The sequence below is a fragment of the Corvus brachyrhynchos genome, unplaced genomic scaffold (genome assembly GCF_000691975.1).
Source record: "Corvus brachyrhynchos isolate BGI_N302 unplaced genomic scaffold, ASM69197v1 scaffold281, whole genome shotgun sequence".
NCBI classification, from domain to species: Eukaryota; Metazoa; Chordata; class Aves; order Passeriformes; family Corvidae; genus Corvus; species Corvus brachyrhynchos.
In genome coordinates, this window is record NW_008236509.1 from 2767344 (window position 1) to 2785986 (window position 18643).

The following is an 18643-nucleotide window of genomic DNA, read 5'->3' on the forward strand; positions in this document are numbered from 1 at the left end:
ACAGAAATAAAATTACAGCTTTGTAATGTCATAAAGTAGAAGAAAAATTAAAGGTTGCCCAGAAATATCAAAAACATATGCTTTTATGAAGAGCACACTGCAGAAACCATCTCATTTCCATGAATTAGCATTTGCTCATCCTTATTAGCAGACACATATGCCTACTTGTCCTGTAACTTAACATTGAAGGCCAAAAAGATGTCATACACCAGTTGCTGAACAGAAATTACCCATATAAAAAGCTCATTATTTAAAAGTCTCTTCAGAGGATGCCAGTGTTGATTTGAATTGACTCCAGGCATTTCTCTGCTTATTATTTGGAAGGTTGTAAGTTAATTCAGTGGCACTTCACTTTGACACAAAAAGGTATGATGCAAAACTGAAATCAGAGTAATAAACTCTGACAGAAAGAAGACATTAATAGGAGCAACCAATGACAAAATAAACTGTAGATCTAAGCAATGGCTTATCAAACCTAAGAGGATTTGCCTAATTAATCCTGTGTTGCACAGCTATCCAAATTGCTTTTCTGACCAATCCATATTGTTGCTATTCATTACTTACTCCTGGCTTTCTAGAAACAAGAGACATATCACATAACAATCTAAACAGTATCACCTATTTTTTAACTGCTTTACTGTACTATCCTGTAAGCAGTTAACTAAGGGACTGCAAAAATAGTTCCACAGCTCCAAACTGTTTGGAATTAGTTTCTTTTTTTTAAAGACTACCCAAAAGGTAACAGTAAGCATTAATTATTTGGAGAGCAGCATTTGCCTTTAGAAGGGAACCTTTTTTTTAGAATAAATTGTGGAAAAAGGACTTTATGTCTGCAGAGTTCATGTTTGGGCTTGAGCTCACCAAAGAAAATGTGCAGGCTAACAAGAAGTGTATTGTCAGTGAAACCCAAATGGTTACAGTTTAAAGGCTGCTCTAATTGATAAATGTAAAATATCTGACAAAGAAGCTTCAGAATGTGGCAGGTGTGTGTCATGTATAGTTTTACTGTCTAAGTAAAGCAAACATATGAAGAGATTAAAAAAATAGATTAAGTGTTTTATAAGCTACTGCTAGCCTACACTAGCCAGCTGAAGGCTTTAAATAATTTAATCCCTTCAGCAACTGCCAGTCCCAACTGCAACACTGAAACAAGGTCTGAATTCAGTTTGAAACCCAACAGGTGCAGTCTAATACTGCCTCCTTAATTCAGCTACTGATCTATGTTTATGCTTGTAGAGGACAGCATATTCTTAAATCCACCATGGCATTAATTAAATTAGTCTAAGTGCTTCTTGTTTTATCCCATCTTCTACTATCAAATTTACCTCAGACTGTACTCTGTTTCTTTCCCCTCCCCTCCAGAAATGCTCTTCGTGCCAGATGGAAGACAAAGACTTCGCAAAAAGCTTTTAAAATAGATTTTTCTTTATATATAACTTACACAAAAACACAACCAGGGAAATTAACAAATGAAAACACTTAATACTGGTTTTCTTAGCCTGAATTTTAATATTTGAAAGTGGAAGGAGGTATATAAAGTTATTGGCAAGCAAAGTCTCCAGTGCCATATCACCACTTATACTCTTTTCTTTGGATAATCCAGGCAATTTAAGTTGTATCTGATGTGTGTAAGCTATTTATCATTCTTATATGCTAATTATTTTTACCAACATTTGCTAGTAGCATGAAATAATGCATATTGACAAAAGTAATAATTCACTAGCAAAAAAAAAGAAAAAGTCAAAGTAAAAAAAGCAGCATTACTACAAAGTTTCCAGCAACAGTAATAGGCAGGGTCCCCACCACCCTCCTTCTCTTTAGAATCATGGACTGTTTAACAAACCACAGGGAAATGCTGCTTAGTATCCTACTTCCCAGAGAAATTTAAAGGTTAATCTACATTTTTCTCCAATCACAGGACAAGAGAAGAGGAAAACTCCCACCACCTTACTTCTTTCACTTTGCCAGCAGAACTGGAAGATGGGACAATCCAAGGCACAACTTCCTTTCCCTTCCTTGCAGACGGGGCCATGCTCGCTCTTGGGCTGCACCCAGAGAGTTTTGTTTCTCAAGCAATTAAGCAGCATGTTCGGCATATGCAAATGAGAGGACAGAGTTACCTTTTTATGCAACCTTAACTCAAAATTTCTGGATGCTTAAGTAGTGAGCCACTGGAGTAGTAAGGCCAGCTCAGACAGCAGTTCATACTTCAATTTCATTCAGTTTATCAAGACTATAATACGCTATGCAAGGGACCATCAGCCTTCTGAAAATGAAAACAGATTCAATGTACATTAAACAAAATGTTTTCTTAAATCCCAAGCTGCTCAACACAGTAATAACTAGCTAAAAAAAAAAACCTGCAAAGATTGTCATCCATAAAAAATGTCTCGTGACTACAACAAAAAGTGAACTCTGGTACACCAGCACAGGTTTGAATTCCCAATAATTCTACCAGCACATGGACAAACAATACTCCTACATATATTAAAAGTATCTTTGAAATCTTTGAAATTTCCACTGTTTCGTATATATGGAATGCAACTTTCAATTATTAACCAACAACTATTCTTTTGATTATGTGAAGTAATACAGGCACCACCCCTCCTCTATTTCAAAACTGGATGGATAATGTTGAGGTTACACGATTTTATTAACAGTGACAATGTGTTCTCTGATCCCAGTTGTACTTCAAAGCACTAAATGAATGAATTTTTGGAGCACAGAACAACCCAAAGTGAATTCAAAGCTTCTGAAATGGCTCTACCACTTAGTTTATACAAGCCCGAAATTTAAAATTCAGTTTCAAAACCATCTATTCCAGGATCACAGCTTCTGAAAGAAGGAAAAATCAGGAGGAGGGAAAATTTACAAAAGACATTGTAAGAAGGCTCAGCAGTGATAATAACTGTATTCTATTAAAAAATCCCAGTTTTAATTCAGAACTCCCTATATGTCAAATAATTTACAATATTTATGGTATATGATTTTATTACTGTAAAAATGTTTTTACATTAACAGTTTTTAGTTATGTGAATAATCACTGCCTAATAATTCCCCATATAATCTTTTGGGATGAAGTTTGCAGTATCAGACCTTTCTTAAGTATTTAATTAATATTATGCTCAAAAAACCCCCAACCCAAACCCCTTTGGCATTGCAGTGGTAAAACACTATAGTACTTCATGGAGTTTTCGGGCAAAAGTAGTGCTTTTATGAAGACCTGCACTTCCAGAGATAGTTGGTATGAGAATGTGTGTGAAAGTGTGATATAGACCTAGAAACTAGAGTAAGATGTCTGAAAGACCTCAAAATAATAATAAATCCTGGGTTAGTTTAAATTCCAGTCTTTATGTTTTTGAAGCTCACTACTTTGTTTTCTTTTCTAAAACAGTTGCTCAAGAAAATCTCAATTAACTGAATTTTTCAAGAACAGCAGGATTTTAATGAAAAAAACAAAACCAAAACCAAACCAGCTGCACTGAAATGAGAAGAGACTCCTAAGACCTGCCACCTGAATAGAAGGCATTACAGATTCTCCTTTCTGTGTCTTGTAGGGATTTAATGGGCAATGAAATCATCTTGGTTCTCTTGTCCATTCCCCTCCTGGCAACACTTGTCCCCAGGTGTACACACATAGCTGGAGAAATTAATACATTTTTTCTTGCTTACTTGCTATGCGAAGGGTACACAATGCTCTTGGTAGCTCTTATACCACCTGATGCAAAAAATCCAGGCAGAGTCTGGCCTTTCATCGAAAGCAGTGCTCCAAATCTGCTTTATTTTTTTCTTCATTTGTCTGCAGAAGAGTCCTGGTACACAACAGAAAACAATACCACTTGCTAGAGGCAAGCACGATTCCAAAAGACAGCCTAATTTTTCCTCAAAGTTCTGCCAATGCACAGCATTACTGACTTGCAAAGCTTCTGGGAAGACTCACGGACAGGCTGCCAAGCTATCCTGGTACAGTGATGTGGGCTTATGACCAAAACAGCTCCCATGCAGGCTGCTTTGCCATACTGCACAACAATGTAAGTATCCTTCCATTGTATGAGGGTTATTCCATGAAATCCATTGCCTTATCTAATCCAGAACTGTTTAGTGGCTGGAGGATACTTCGGTCTTCACTGCTCCTTGAGCAAGCAACAATTTTCTGTGTTGAGTCTTCATTTGGAAGGCATCACATCCTGGGAAGAGTCAGAGCAATTTGAGGTTACACTGGTGGGAATGCCCTGCCCACTGTTGTATTCTTTCTCTCTTCCACCCATGTGTCAGTATTTTGGACTGTAAAAATTTCTGTGGGAGCAGGCAAGGCCTCTCTAGAGATTCCTGATTTCATGACAGATGTTTGCCACAAACCAAAGCAAGTATCCAAATAAGCAAATAATGTTTGTCTTTGAATACCATCTCTTTTTTCAAAGCTGGAAAATGATGTTTCAAACACACACTCATGTATTTTAATAGACAGAGTTTGGCAGAGAAGCACACTGAAGAGAAATCCAGTCCTGCCCTGCTTGTGCCAATACGAACTTGATCACGTGTTCTTTGAAGTGAATAGTGAAGTCTCCAGTATCCACTACACCTCTGTAAAAACAGAACTTATTAAACAGGTTAATTAATAGCCTTGTTTTATGGACACTGGAAATGAGATTAGTAACTCCTTATTCCATCTGGGTTCCATCCTACGCCCAGTCACATCATGACTGTCTCCATCTAGTCAAGTAAATGGCAGATTTGTGACTGCAGGGCTTTTTCCGCCTCTTCCAGAGGAGAAAAAGTTAATGTTAAAATAATACCTCTTGCACATGCAAGAGAAAAAGTGGTCTACTTTGTGTCAATTGTCCATTCCCATGAGAATTAATTCCAAGAGCAAGCAGGAGCCCCTCTGTTGTCAAGTGACTGTAAGTGATATGTGGTAAGCGATACACAGAACAGAAGCAGTGGGCTACATCCACAGCGGTGTTACTGCAAGGAAAGGTGTTACACCACATTAACCTGAACTGTGCAATTCTGCCTGTTCACTCTGAGGCTCTGGGCTTCCCCCACTCACAGAGGCATGATGCAGTACAGCCAGGGCGGGCACTTCCTCACTGGGCGTTCTTTGGGACCGACGTATCAGTGATTATATGAGCTAACCCTCCCCACAAAACCCTTGCAGCGCCCTCTCACCATGGTCAGCTCACTCGAGATTACTGCATATACAATTTTCAGCAGCTGACTCGGGTAACACCCACTCCTCTGAACACGTGTGACCACTGAATCCCTGCTGAGCCCCACTGTACACAGCAAAGTGTGACAGAGTCAGGAAAACTCCAAGTACTAAACGTGCCAATTCATAAGTATCCTTACTGTTCTTAGTACCTAGGACTCTTATCCCCACTACCACCATCCTTTCCCCTCAAGCTCATTTTCTAATTTCTCTTCACCGTTTGTACTCATTTCTATTCCAAGTTGTATGTGTAGGGTTTTAATTATCTTCTATTTTGGGGCATTAAAAGATTCTGAATCATCCCACCTTCTGGGAGATTAGTAAACCCAGCGATTATCAACAAAAACGCTGTTGAATGCTTATTATCCATGCTAATTATTCAATTAAAAAATATGCTGGAGCCATCAGCGGGACACTTCCATTTCATGGTTGAATAAAAGAAAAAACATCTTTTAAAATTGCTCTAAAGCAATTATTTTAAAACTTGCTTTTCAGAGCTAATCTTTCCCCAGTACCTCCATGCTGGTACAATAAAACCTGTGCATAGAGATCAATGCATGTGGCAACCCATGCACAAAAAATTCAGGAGATGCAGAGACTTGTCTTGGACACCCCGCTAAGATAAAGCCCTGATATGTACCCTTTTTTTCCTGAGTAGAGTACATTTTGTTTCTGCCTAACCTTTTCAAACACATGGATGCTGCCAACACGTCTCAGTATCCTACCCCTCTTCCGGTCTCAGTATTTTAAGCATACAATTATGATCATGAAGGTAACTTTCAGCCTAATCAATCTTAAGACCATCAGTAGTTCAGAGTCTTTATATGATTTCTCCTCTTTCTAGCACTTTCTAGCACTTCACCCCCTTTTAAAAAAAATTTTTAATCATGATTTTGCAATCACAGTGCTTATATGCCATCTTATCATCTGGCTACAGTCTGAAATGAGTTGCCTGACTAAACTGGCAAGGAAACCCAGAACCAGGTGGAAAAGTAGCCTGGGATGGACCTTTCCCAACAGGTATTTACACCAGACAAAGCACTCACAGAAATATGCTTCCTCCCAGGTCTGTCAAGCCAGTCTTAAATTCAGGGATGCCCATATACTTCACCACCACGGCAAATTGAGCTACTCCAAGACTCCTCTGAATCCTCCTAACAAATTCCTGGGTGCATTTCAAAGGAATCTTTCGTTTCTTGGACCTGTCTGTGGCACCTGCGGAACAAGAGTTAGGCAACATAGAGCAGCTTGCCAAAACAAGCAATTTTGAAATTAGTAACCCAGCAAGCACTACTACATGAAGATCTCACATTACCTGTCTGAGATTCCCATTATCAGGACATTTCTATTCCAAATAAACATGCCCTAGAATGCAGAATTTGAGCAGAAAACACATCTTGGGTACACAAGTATTACACACACAACTTGCAAGGCTTGCCTGCCCTTTACACTTTCACAATGATTTTCAAGAGGACTTTCAAAGGGCCACCATAGAACAGTATCTACACATATCCTGCTTCAAGGGAGGATAGGAAAAAATAGGGGGTTTTATTCCAAGAGATGGCATATGCAGGAAGCCTGTCAGTGCCTTGTAATTCCAGTTACAGTCTGTGCTCACCCTAGCAGCAAAAGCAGCATGGATGTGACCATACAGAATGGGCTCTGGAGAACAGAGCAGATACATCGGAGTCAGCTGTGCATGATGCCAATGAGTGGGTCAGGGACTACCATGGAAGGCTCCTGTCAGACATATTTGTATACATATTTTTATACATACATATATAAATATACACACAAGCTTTAAAATATGAAAGAAGGATGAATAAATAAACTTCAGACTTGCTATTTTCAGGTGCGTTAACATCTGCTCTACAGACACAAAAAGCCAAAAAGGTTAGACAAACGACTATATGCAACTTGTGACTTAATATGAGAGAACTGTGTCTGCTGCCTGGCTCTAGGGTCTGTTCTTCCATTTGGGGCTAACTGGACAGGTTCCTGCTTCCCTTCTATTTCCAGCCAAATGGAAAAGCTGTGACCCCAGCAGAGCACTCCAACTACCACAACCACGCTTGTTTAGAACAACATGGTTGTATCCTTCACCTTTGTGCAGCTGGCACGGACAAAACACTGGTGGATCCATTGAGAAAATTCTCTATATCAAATGGAGAAATTACTCTTCCCAGTCCAACCTGGAATGGTTCTGCTCACCCTTCAGTATCAGACTCGACAGAGGAGGCAACTGCCATTTGGTAAAGCCACCCACTCATCTGTCTCATGAAGATTGAGGTCAGCTAACGAGCAGCATTTCTGTTCTCTCCTACCCAAAGCCAAACACAGAAAAGTAATATAAAATCAAAATATTGAAAAATCCTTCAAGTATTCTGTTTAAAAGACTATTTCCATCCCCATTTGCTTTTCTCAGTTGCTTAACTTCAAAAAAAAGAAGGCAAATGTTAATGCAGAGCCCTGTGTATGTACATGTAGACGCCTGACACACCCCAGTGACTTGTTTTTATGGGAGTTGCACAGTAGTCCCCGTGTTGCCTCAGTAACAACTCCTACACTGGGATACTTGAGGAAACCAGGGCACAACTTAATGAGTACCATGGCACGTACTCTGTAGTCCTAAAGCTACTTCAGCAGTGTCTGGGAGGAGCCTGTTTACTCCCTACCTTCCCATTTTCCAAGAGAATATGAAGTAAGACTGTGTCACCCATGACAAACGTGCAAATCCCAGTGCTGTGCAGAGCGATGTGACACAGTTACTGGCACAAATTATTCCACAGAAATTACCAAAGTAAGTATTGGGTTTGGAGTCTTTTCCTAAATGTCTTCTACCCCTTTTTTTTTTTTAACCCTGTCTGAATGCAATTTACTAAATCAAATATTCGGTAAGAAAGAAGAGACAAAAAAAAAAAAAAAAAAAAAGAAAGGAAAAAAAAAGTGTTAGCCTTGAGATAGAACAGGGCAGATCCAGGATCCTGTTAGGAAAACATTCCAGCTCAGTACCCACCAGATTAGTGACATTTTACAGTACCCAAACCCTGTTCTGGATTTCACATGATGCCTTTGTAGGGGAGCTAGCCTATAGTAAAGGAGAACTGATGAGCTGCAAGCAGACCATTGGCAGCAAAAGCAGCAATGAAAAAAGCAGGACAGATGCTTTATGAATAGCAGAGCTGGATGTGACAGGACTCTCAAAAGCCGGTAGGGAAAGTTTAAGAGGTAAGCAAGTAAACAAGCTAATATGTCTTCTTCTGGGTTTACCTTTTTACTCTTTGCAATTGTAATCTTTCTTTAAAAAGCTGTTTACTTTTCCCCTACTCAAACAGCCTAGAGCTGCCAGACCAGTCTGGACTGAACACCCCTCTTTTTAATGGTTTTTTTTTTTATAGCTTTTTGCTTTTCTGGTCAGGAAACAGGCAGAGAGGAAAGATGGAGGCCAGACGGTAAATTCAATAATGATTTTGTGATTTTTTTTCAAAGATAGCCAGTTCCTAAAAGGATTTGAAGGGTCAATAGGTGTCAAGGAAACAATTTACTCTGGAACTACAGCACCTCTGCACATTTTTATAGTAATTGTTAGGGACAAGACATTATTCTTGCAATTAGGGGACAAATGCAACAGTCTACAGGATCTGACACAGCTGATGTGAGGAAAACAGCATTGCACTTGGGAAACGAGATGGCCACCTCAAATATACTGTAACCCCATTTTGAGCTGAAGCTTTGCAAATTCCAGCACGTGATGATTCTTTGCAGTAAGATCTTTGTGAGCTTTACAATTAACTTCTCTAGGATCAGAATTTAATCCAAAGACAAGGACAATCTAAAGAGAAGAAATAAAGATCCAAGAAAGCCATGGGGAAAGTACAAACTCTTCAGATGGCATGTTTGGACTTATTCTTCCTTTAGTAATGGCGAAGCCAGGTCTGGGGTTTTTTTTATTTTTATAGTATTTTCAAATTACACTGCAATATTAAGCATTCATTACTCCTTGGAGATGAACTTGACAGTAAATTTCAGTGCTGTTCAAGGGTGCCTAGGATATGAAGAAGACAAATTATACACATTTTGACACATTGAAAATTTTAGCCTTGTATCTTATATTTTTTATTTACAAAATTGGCTACAGAGAAAGCAAAGGGCTACTACACTTCTCTTGCTCTATCCCCCCTCAAGCTCTCGGCATCTGTTTTAGTCTATGGCAGGTTTAATTCTTGTACATTTTGACACTGCATTCTAAATGTTGTTTCAGACATTTTTTTCAGTATGTGTCCTTTCGTAATAGAAGCCAGCTGCATTAATCCCTGGAAAGAGCTACACAGAAGGCCAACTAACGAGATCTTCTCTTTACTCCCAGTAAAAAATCTGGACAATACCTGTAAAGGATATTCTATAGTTATTTGTAAGTATTGATCACAAAATAGCAACACAAACGTCTCTCTGAATTTTATCATTTTACAAGTGCCTAAAGTATTCATTTCCCCTTTTTTTCTCAGCCTACAATGGGAAAACATATTTATTCAAAATCTTTCTAAAATGAAAAACTAATTAATTTAATTTAATCTTATATATTCAGCTAATCATTAGGAATAATATTTTTTCTGAATTCACAAAAATAAAAGGTAAAATAATTTCTCTCATAATAGTTGCTTGGTTTTCATTCCTCTTTCTTACGTTACTGGAATTTCTCAGTCATTTGTTGTTGTGTGTCACTCAGATGTTTTACTGAAATAGATGGCAATGCTACCAGAAAGCTCTGTCAGATGGCTCTGAGAGAACACACTCTATCACCCTAAATGTAGTTTTTGGCCCACATTTGGTAACAATTCAGTTTGTGTTCTAGAACTCTATGTCAAGCACACAAGATATGAGAAAAATGTATAAGCAATGCTCTGAGTATACAGAAGCAAGAGCACCGAAAAAATAGCTCCTACGGCCAGTCGTAGCTAAAAAGTATTTTAATAATATGAAATATTTCAAACTGATTTAGAAGGAAAAAAACCCCAGAACTTCCAGATGCAGGACTGAAATTGCCTTTTCACCCAGACACCTTATGTCTGGGGTTTATAAATGCCTTTGTCTATGTTGTTACCATTGTGTGCTGTGTGTCCTCCCTTTTAATAGGAGTTAAATGCAAAAATCAGAACAAATTAAATTCAGCTGGAAAAGAGAAACTGAAGTTGTTTCCTCAATTTTATATATGCATGTAGAGATAGGCGTTTTAAAAAGCTGTAGAGACACTTTAAATATATTTCATCTAAGCAGTTAATTCTTCCAGATAGCAGTGGTTCTGTATGAGTGCTGGTGACAGCTGCTCCGGCTTTTAAGCACAAAGGAGAAGGATAAAACAATCATTAACAGTTTTTAATCCACAGTATTCTTCTGAAGCCTTTGAAAACGTGAGCAAATACGGGTTTGAAATTTATCATCGTTGTAAGGGTCATTTACCACTGTATTTAAAACAGCGGCATTTTTCTTCATTACTGCTTTGTATTAACTTACATTTCTTACAGTGACCTCCCTTTTCTGGTGCATACAGCAGTACTTTTCCTTACAGACTTGAATTTGTTCGGAAAATAAAATATATATAATGATTTAGCACATAGTTTAGGCATGGTTCTTTAACGCTGGTGACTAGTACCTTCTGTGAGAAAAACGAAAAAAAAAAGGTCAATTTATAACCATGAATTCTCAAAGCAAGCCTGAAAAGAAGAGCAGCAAAAGGAAGGAGTGGGATTCATTACGAAACCCAGCAGATAATTGTAGCAAATGCGTATTATAAAGATGAGTCACCCAGCAAAGGCTGAAACAAAAGGCAGCACGAGGACAGAGATAGCGCTGGAGAAAAGCACATCGAGCTAGATAACACACACAATGCACTCAGTCCTTTAAGTACTCCACGAAACCAGCCGCTGTCTTTCAGTTACTAAACACAGTTACATCCTTTAATGAGCAAGTAACTTACAAGACACTATGGCAGTGCCATCATTCACTCTATCACACATGCAGAATCATCCGTTCACTTATCATACTCCTTTAACATTGTCTTCATTATCTGAACCAAGAAGTAAATTGCCACTCGCTTTTCACCACCACTTGGACATCCCTCCATAATACCACGCTGCTGCCATGTTCCCGATCTCACCAGCACACACAAACAGCAGCTTGGCTCTGTATCCCAAGAATTCCTGCTCACACAGGACCACAACACACTGTTATTTCTTGACTGCACCCTAAAGAAATTAAGGAATAACTTCTTTATTAATCTTGGGGAGCACGAAATAAAGGAGGCTCCTGAAGAGAATTTCTTAGTAGGAGCAAAGTTAACACATAGAAATTGACGCTGTTCTCCCTAATTAGAGACCTGCTGCGCTTTAGACACGCAGCATTTCTGCAAGGAGACAGCAACGGGAGTTTCAGAAGCTGAACGAAAGCATCAGCAGCAACTTTGTCAGACTGCACTGACACACTCCATGGACTGCCCTGGTTCTGTCCTGTCAGAGCAGCGATTCTTCCATGGGCTCTCTCACCCAGGAACGGGAGCACACTCTGCAGAAAGCACATTTTGACGTTGGAGCCACAGTGGGTCCAGAGCTTTCCATACTGTGTAAAGCTTTGTGAGAAAGTGCCCTGGTCCTTTCAGCATCCAAACAACAGCCCAAAGGCTTGTTTCTCCCATTCTGTGCAAACAATCACTGCTTAACTGTTTCAAATCTCCTAGCAGTATGTTTGTAACCGGGAAAGCTACAGTTGTTGCAATAGGCACCTGGATTTACAAGGTAATTAGTGTTGACAACGTTCCCAAACCTACTGTCACAACTGAGTGGACGGCACTTCCAAATTGTGCTGGGATACACACATCCTTCTGTGCTCATGATTTCTAACGAATTACAGAAGGAAAAAAAAAAAAAAAAGAGAGAAAGTTGTGGGATTCATTCATTTTCGACCAAATTTGCATTGAAAATCTGTTTTTCATATAATGGATGCATACTTCTGATACATAGCAGCTCTAGTTCTTTGCTCCAAGGAACAAAACCAAGACAAATGACCACAACAAGAGTGACAACAGAAAGCCTTAATGATGAGAAATAAAGACACATCATTTCTGGTCAAAGAGCAAACAAATATAATAAAAATCCAAGGTACCTCATTTTTTTGTGTTAAATCACTGCAGGACCATTACATTTTGAGTACTTGTCCCAGGAACTGTCCCCAGTCTTTGGAAGGATGCCACTTGGAACAAGTACTAATATATAAGAATGACATTCCCTTTTCTGCCTCATTGCCCACTGTATGCTAATAAAATGAAATGGCCGTTCCAGAGAAAACACTCACCCATGTATTATTATTTTAAAACTGTCAAAACAACACAAGGAAAGAAATAACAAATGCACACATGTAACATGAAATGAACTGTAATGCAAGATTTAAGTTCAATCAATACATAATTAGAGCTGCCTGGAAGAGGCAATACTTTTCAGACTGTTGACCTGAAGGGTACTTTTTCTTATATTTAGGCTGAGACGTTTCTCTTAAATGAGATTTCAAAGTGCAGTGTTATACTATGTCAGAAATACAACAACAAAGCAAATTCTACTACAGCATATGGTGATTGAGCTGAGGTATCATTTCAGGTTCAAATGCAGCATAAGCTTAGCTAATAGAGAGAACATAAAAGCACCTCCTTAGCTTTGTGTCCTTATTAATTTAATAAAAAATGGCACAAAAGAAAACTTGGAATCACTGCTTTTACTACAGAACACAGCTCCATTAACATGAATCCCAGCTTCTTATGGAAAAGGACCCCAGCATTGCAGCTACCACCAAGCACAAGTGTATCTGTCTGCTTGTCTGGTATGATCACCATGGTACCCAGATGCTTTAGAGATAAGTATGAAAACACAGTCCTTAATTCAAAGTGCATGCAATCTGTCAAGGTAAATTTACACGGGGATAAACACACAGGGGGCTGTGATTTCATGTGCAGGATGCAGGTCTGGACTAGGTGACATCAGCAGTACAGGAGATTCACACAGAGGTCAGGAACATCAGTCATTTCTTCAAAATTAGCTTTGGTAACAATAATCTCTGACAATGGCCTCATTAGAGACAGAAATGTAGGTTAAGGTGGGACACACAGGACAGTCACCACGGGTTCCCAAGGTGAACTGAAGCAGGGGGTATTTTGCGGATCAAGCTGTACACTGTGAATGTAGGAGGAGGGGGTGGTTACTATTCCAGCACCAGGAATGCATCTTGGCATTTCCAAGATTTGTAAATCAAGTTTGCCTAAAAAAAGGACATTGAAACAACCCCAGACTTTGGTTTCTTTCACATTGCTTCTAGGTTTCTGGGAGCTTGCGATGTACTTGCATCACACAAACACGCTTTGTTTCATAATAGAAGGAAACAAACTTAGAAGAAAGATTGATTGATTCTTATGTAAACCCTTGTTTCCTGGAGCTGAGCTTTCAAGCAAAACATCAAATACTAAAGTTGCATAGCAACCTCCCCACCCCCATTACAGGTGGACCGGGTGGCCAGTTCCACCTTTCCTGTTTCTCCAGGCTGCACAAACACAGCGCTTGCATAGGTAGGATTTATGTCAGCAGGGTGAGCTTCCTAGCTGTGGACAACATGTATTTAAGAAAACAAGAGTTCTGCCCAAAACACCCCAAGGTTTGAAAACCTCTGATGTTCTGGGCTTATGTTTTCCAGTATATTATGAAAATGAACAGCACCTAATGTCTTATAAACTCATTCTCACACATCATTTTATGATGATTGGATTATTCAGCTAAGTAGAAGGCATTTGTGTGCAAGCAACATTATGCTTAGATAGGCAATTTTTATTTGTTGTTAATCACTAGCAGTTTTTGGAAGCACTACAGTATTATATCCAATAATCACAATGACCACTAAATTTTGTATCACTGGCTTTAATTGAGAAATAACTGCAATCATCACTATGGTTTTAAAAAGGCTTTGTCTGTATATTTGCAACTAGAGTAAACATACACTAGAAAACACCTGAGACTAAATACTGCTACGCAAAAGCATAACACCAATTACAAGTAAGTATGTTCTGCCCCACCTCATTTTGTTCTCCCTTTTATTTGTTGGATGATCTCTATGCTGCCTACTGGCAAGTTCCCTCTTTGATTTCCAATCATCCTTTGATGACTCTATTTTCCTTCCATATGCTTCTACTTTCTGCCCTTCTTATTAACTGTTAAAACCCTTACACCCAAAACGTGCGTGACTTTTTCCTAAAATAAGGTAAAGTTAGAATACTTTTAAAATGATTCATCATTGCAAGCTGTGACTCGACAGAAGAAGTCACAGAAAGACACTTGTGATGTCCAACAACAATGTGGCAGGAAAAAGTCCTGTAATCCAGACACAAAACCCCATAAGTTGTTGCCGTGCCATTTTCCCTGTTGGGCGGCTGCCAGGTACGTGCAGCTCGTCCCCTCGCTCCGCTTCCAGCCGAGCCGCAGCAGTGTTTGTCTGCCACCTCCCGGGTGAGTCACAGCGCTGGGGACACCAAGTGGGCACAGGCCGACCCGGACAAGCCACAAGAACGCATGTAGCCATGCTAGTGGTCATCAGGCACATTTTAACGACTTCAAAAATACTTAGCTTACAAACACGCAAAAATTTGACAACGCTGCAATCGGTGAACTGTGCTGCTATTTGTAGACATTACCTCATCTTGCTCCCTCCAGCTGCAAGGCTTCCTTTGGACTCCACTTTGATCCAGTACACAAACAAATAGCATTTTTCAGTTGGTTTTTTTGCTGTTGTTGGTTTGGTGGGTTTTTTTTTTTGTTTGTTTGGGTTTTTTTGTGTGCTGTTTTTTTTTAACTTCGTGGTGTAATTTGAGGTTTTCTAGATTTCTACTCTTCTGCCTAGAAATTTTGTCCAGGCAGAGCTGGTGGGTATCGGTCTCTCTCCAATTTTGAGACCCTTGGACACTCTTGCAGCCTGGCAGTGGACATGCCGGAATGCCAGAAGAATGGCTCATGGACATGTGTGACTGACTGTGCCCATCCTGGGGAACTGATCTGCACACAGACTGTACACCCACAGCATTCGGGACATTAGACTCACTGTATGTACACTATAAATGGTACATCCATAAATATCTGCCCATAAATCTTAAGGGAAAAAAACAATGTAACCCTGCCTCTGAGGATACCCAGTTGTTGGCTTAAACAATTTACAGCACTATGTTCACTGCTTAGTGTTTCATCCTTAAAATACAGCTTTGACCACAGAGAGATCGATCCAGCTTCAGATTTCATTTCATTATTGTAAATTTTCCAAAGAATCCACAAGGCAATATAAATAAACATTGATGAACACTAATAATGATCCACAACAGCGAGAAGTGTTATAGAAAGGCAATAACTACTTGCACTGGAAAAGAACTCTGCATTGAAAACAGAACAAGATTTAGAACAAGCTTCTTTAGTCGATGTGATGATCATTTATACTTTTCTTAGAAAACTGAAAAGCTGCTTACAAAAAATAAATTATGCAATACTGTAATAAATAGCATTAAATGGTAGGCAATTCAAGCAAATGAATTGATGTTGAGGAGGCTAGGATTCAATCCAGATTTTTAACATCTTATTACACTATTAAAATATATTACTGCAACTATGTAGTCTGCTGTAATTATTTTCTACTAATCATGCAAGTTATTCACTGGTCCATTCACCTTTGTTTTCTGCTTATACACTAAATTTCTAAACTAGTTTCAATCCCACTACTGCCTTCTCCTCCTCACCACCCAAATCCCCCCCAGATGCTTCCTTCCCTCTTGACTATAAACTCCAGTAGTACCAGTGCAGAGCCCAAGAAAGCAAACTCAGCAAAGCTTGTTTGGGTTTTGCTTCCTCCCTCATGTTTGACATTGATGCATCTGATTAGTGAGACACAGCTCACTGGATGTCAAATGGGGAGGAAACCAGTTTGGCAGAAGGATGAATTTCATTCTTAATTATGGCCTATGGAAATACTAACTTAGACTGCCTTCTTTTTTTTAGTTCACAGAATCCCCATGGTGTTGTCAATTTACAAATACAAAAGGAGTGATTATGGATTCTATATGGGACTCAGGCACTGCAGAAGTCTCACCTGAAGAACCACCAGGGCCCACCATCCCCCTGGCCAAGAGCAAGACAGGATCTCTCAGTTTTCAGGTCAACATACCTTTACCCTGTGTTTGAAACCCATCTCAGAGGAGGGGTGACAGCCCACAGACTCCAACAGCGTGGTGACACTGGCGACACAGTGGGGAGGACAATCTTCAGTATCCTCTGCATTCTGGTAGCTTGAGATTCAGCACTGACACACAGAAATTAATGGGGCAGTTCAAATCTAAGGGCCTTAAACTTTCTCTCTAGCACTGAGTAGACATAATTAATATAATTATATCTGTGATTGAATCCCTTTGAAAATAAGGTTGCAAACAATGTTTTTAGTGGTTATAGTTGCACAAAACCTGTGATTTCATAACTAGCATTAAAAATAAGCTGCTGTGGCAGCTAAAATCACTTGGAAGACAGGTATGTCAGGTCTGTTTGATAACCACTCCCCCAACTCTGTGAAAGCAGCCTCCTGTCAAATTTGCTTCACTTACAGTTTGCCAAGATCTTGGCCTGGCAGCCTTTAAGGTTCAACATCTATTTAGGTTCTCATTTTCTTCCAGTTTTAAGTACCACAGACCTCTAGGTACAGTAGTCTTCAATTCCTGACCAGCTTCAGATTTGTTTTTGATTTCTGCCACATTCCCTCCCAGAGCAGTATAATCCACAACAGTTTCCTAGTTAACTCATGGCTTACCATTAAATTTCACAGCAGTGACTGAACTAAGCATGAATCACTACAGCACAGCAGGTATTAGCAATGTCCTCTTGCTTTGATATCACAAACCATCTGAAAATTAAAGTGCAGCCCTTCCAAGCAGCCAGGCCTGTAATCACGTCCTCACTGCCCCAGCTACCTCAGGCTGGGAGCCTCGAGCTACTCCCCTGGAGATGACGCAGCTTCAGAAGAAAGGGAAGGGACAGCCAGGCTGGAAAACAACGTTTGGGCTGCGCCGGAGGAACTTGCAACTCAGTACTTGTTGTAAGCTCAGCTGTTGCATCCCTATTATTTGCCCTCATGCCACCAAGGAGAAAGCCCCAAATCAGCCTTGTTCAATGGGCCAACTAAAATGAATTTACAGCACTGTCAAACTCAAGCCAGGTGACTTTTGCATGAGGCCCAAATTTAAGTTGCAGCAAGACACAACTTGAGTTAAGCTAAACACTGCTCTGTTCTCTAAATTTAAGACAAGGAAACACTTTCAAACCTAATTTGAAACACAACCCATTTACACACTTTTTTTTTAAGTAATACTGCTCCTTAGGTGCAAGATTCACCCCAAAATGTAAACCTGAGGAACCAGAAAATAATTTCAGCCAGGCCAGGGAGGCAGCTGACACCCTGCAGTCCTGGAGTAACATAAGTATTGTCTAATTAGAGGTTTCACCAGCATTGCTTCAAGCAATTACTTTGAAGGAATTAGTTCCTGTATAGGAAATGGAAAAATATTACAAGAAGGAATTGGAAAATTGCAGGGGTTTTGGAAAGAAATTGTATTTATTTCTCAAATATTTTCAACAAATTAGGCTCATATCACAAAGTCACTGTTCTCCAAGGACAGGACAGCTTATCTGCCAAGACAGATTGATAGGCATGTTTGTATTTCAATTTTGAAGAATCAAAATTCTGAGAAATGCTACTGCACAGTTAGTCAAATAACTCTTCACTCTCTGCTCCCTTTACTTTTCCCAGGTGAAGCTTCAGAATGTTGCATATTATGTTTTCCTTATGTCCTCTTTCCACACATTTCTGCGGTTTAAGAATGGGACTTTTGGAAAATGAGGCAGAAAGGAACCCCCAGTACTGACACCGAGTTACTTCATGTATTTTTGCATGCCTATAATACACAATTTTAAGAACACTTACACTGCTGTTGTGAAGGCAGCTAAATCACCTTGGTATCTGCCAAGCCTCCTCCAGATTTTTTTTTTCCATAGAGCACAGTTTCCCTGCAGTGGCTGATTCAAGGCCCTTTCCGCATGAACAGGCTAGCGGGTATTTTGTAAATAAAATGAAGTTGCTTTAGGGGGAGCTGCCTCCTGTATCCTTGAGGTCTTGTGACCGAGATCTCAGCCTGTGTTTTGAACTTGCCCCGGTTAGCAAGAGCTCTTGTGAGGTGGAAGGGACGAGTCTGCGGCTGGCAGCCATCGCTGGCGTTACGTCAGCGAAGGCAAAGTGCCGGCGAGGTGCCGCTGGAAGCCACCAAACCCCCTCAGCTTCCCCCGTCCCGCAGGACGCGGAGAGCGGGCGAAGGCAGCGAACGGCAGC

The 18643-nt window shown here is 39.8% G+C and overlaps 1 long non-coding RNA gene across 4 annotated transcripts in view; it reads right to left on the reverse strand.

Moving 5' to 3' along the window:
- LOC108444719 overlaps window positions 1-18637 on the reverse strand; it is a 32318-nt gene extending 13681 nt beyond the window's left edge. For 3 of the 4 annotated variants that reach the window (XR_001859370.1, XR_001859369.1, XR_001859368.1), the window contains exons 1-2: window positions 18242-18637; window positions 16439-16573 (exon numbers count right to left, since the gene is read on the reverse strand). This is a non-coding gene — a long non-coding RNA (uncharacterized LOC108444719). The remainder of the gene's footprint in view (window positions 1-16438; window positions 16574-18241) is intronic. The other variant, XR_001859371.1, reaches the window with a different exon arrangement.
- Window positions 18638-18643: the final 6 nt, after the last annotated feature.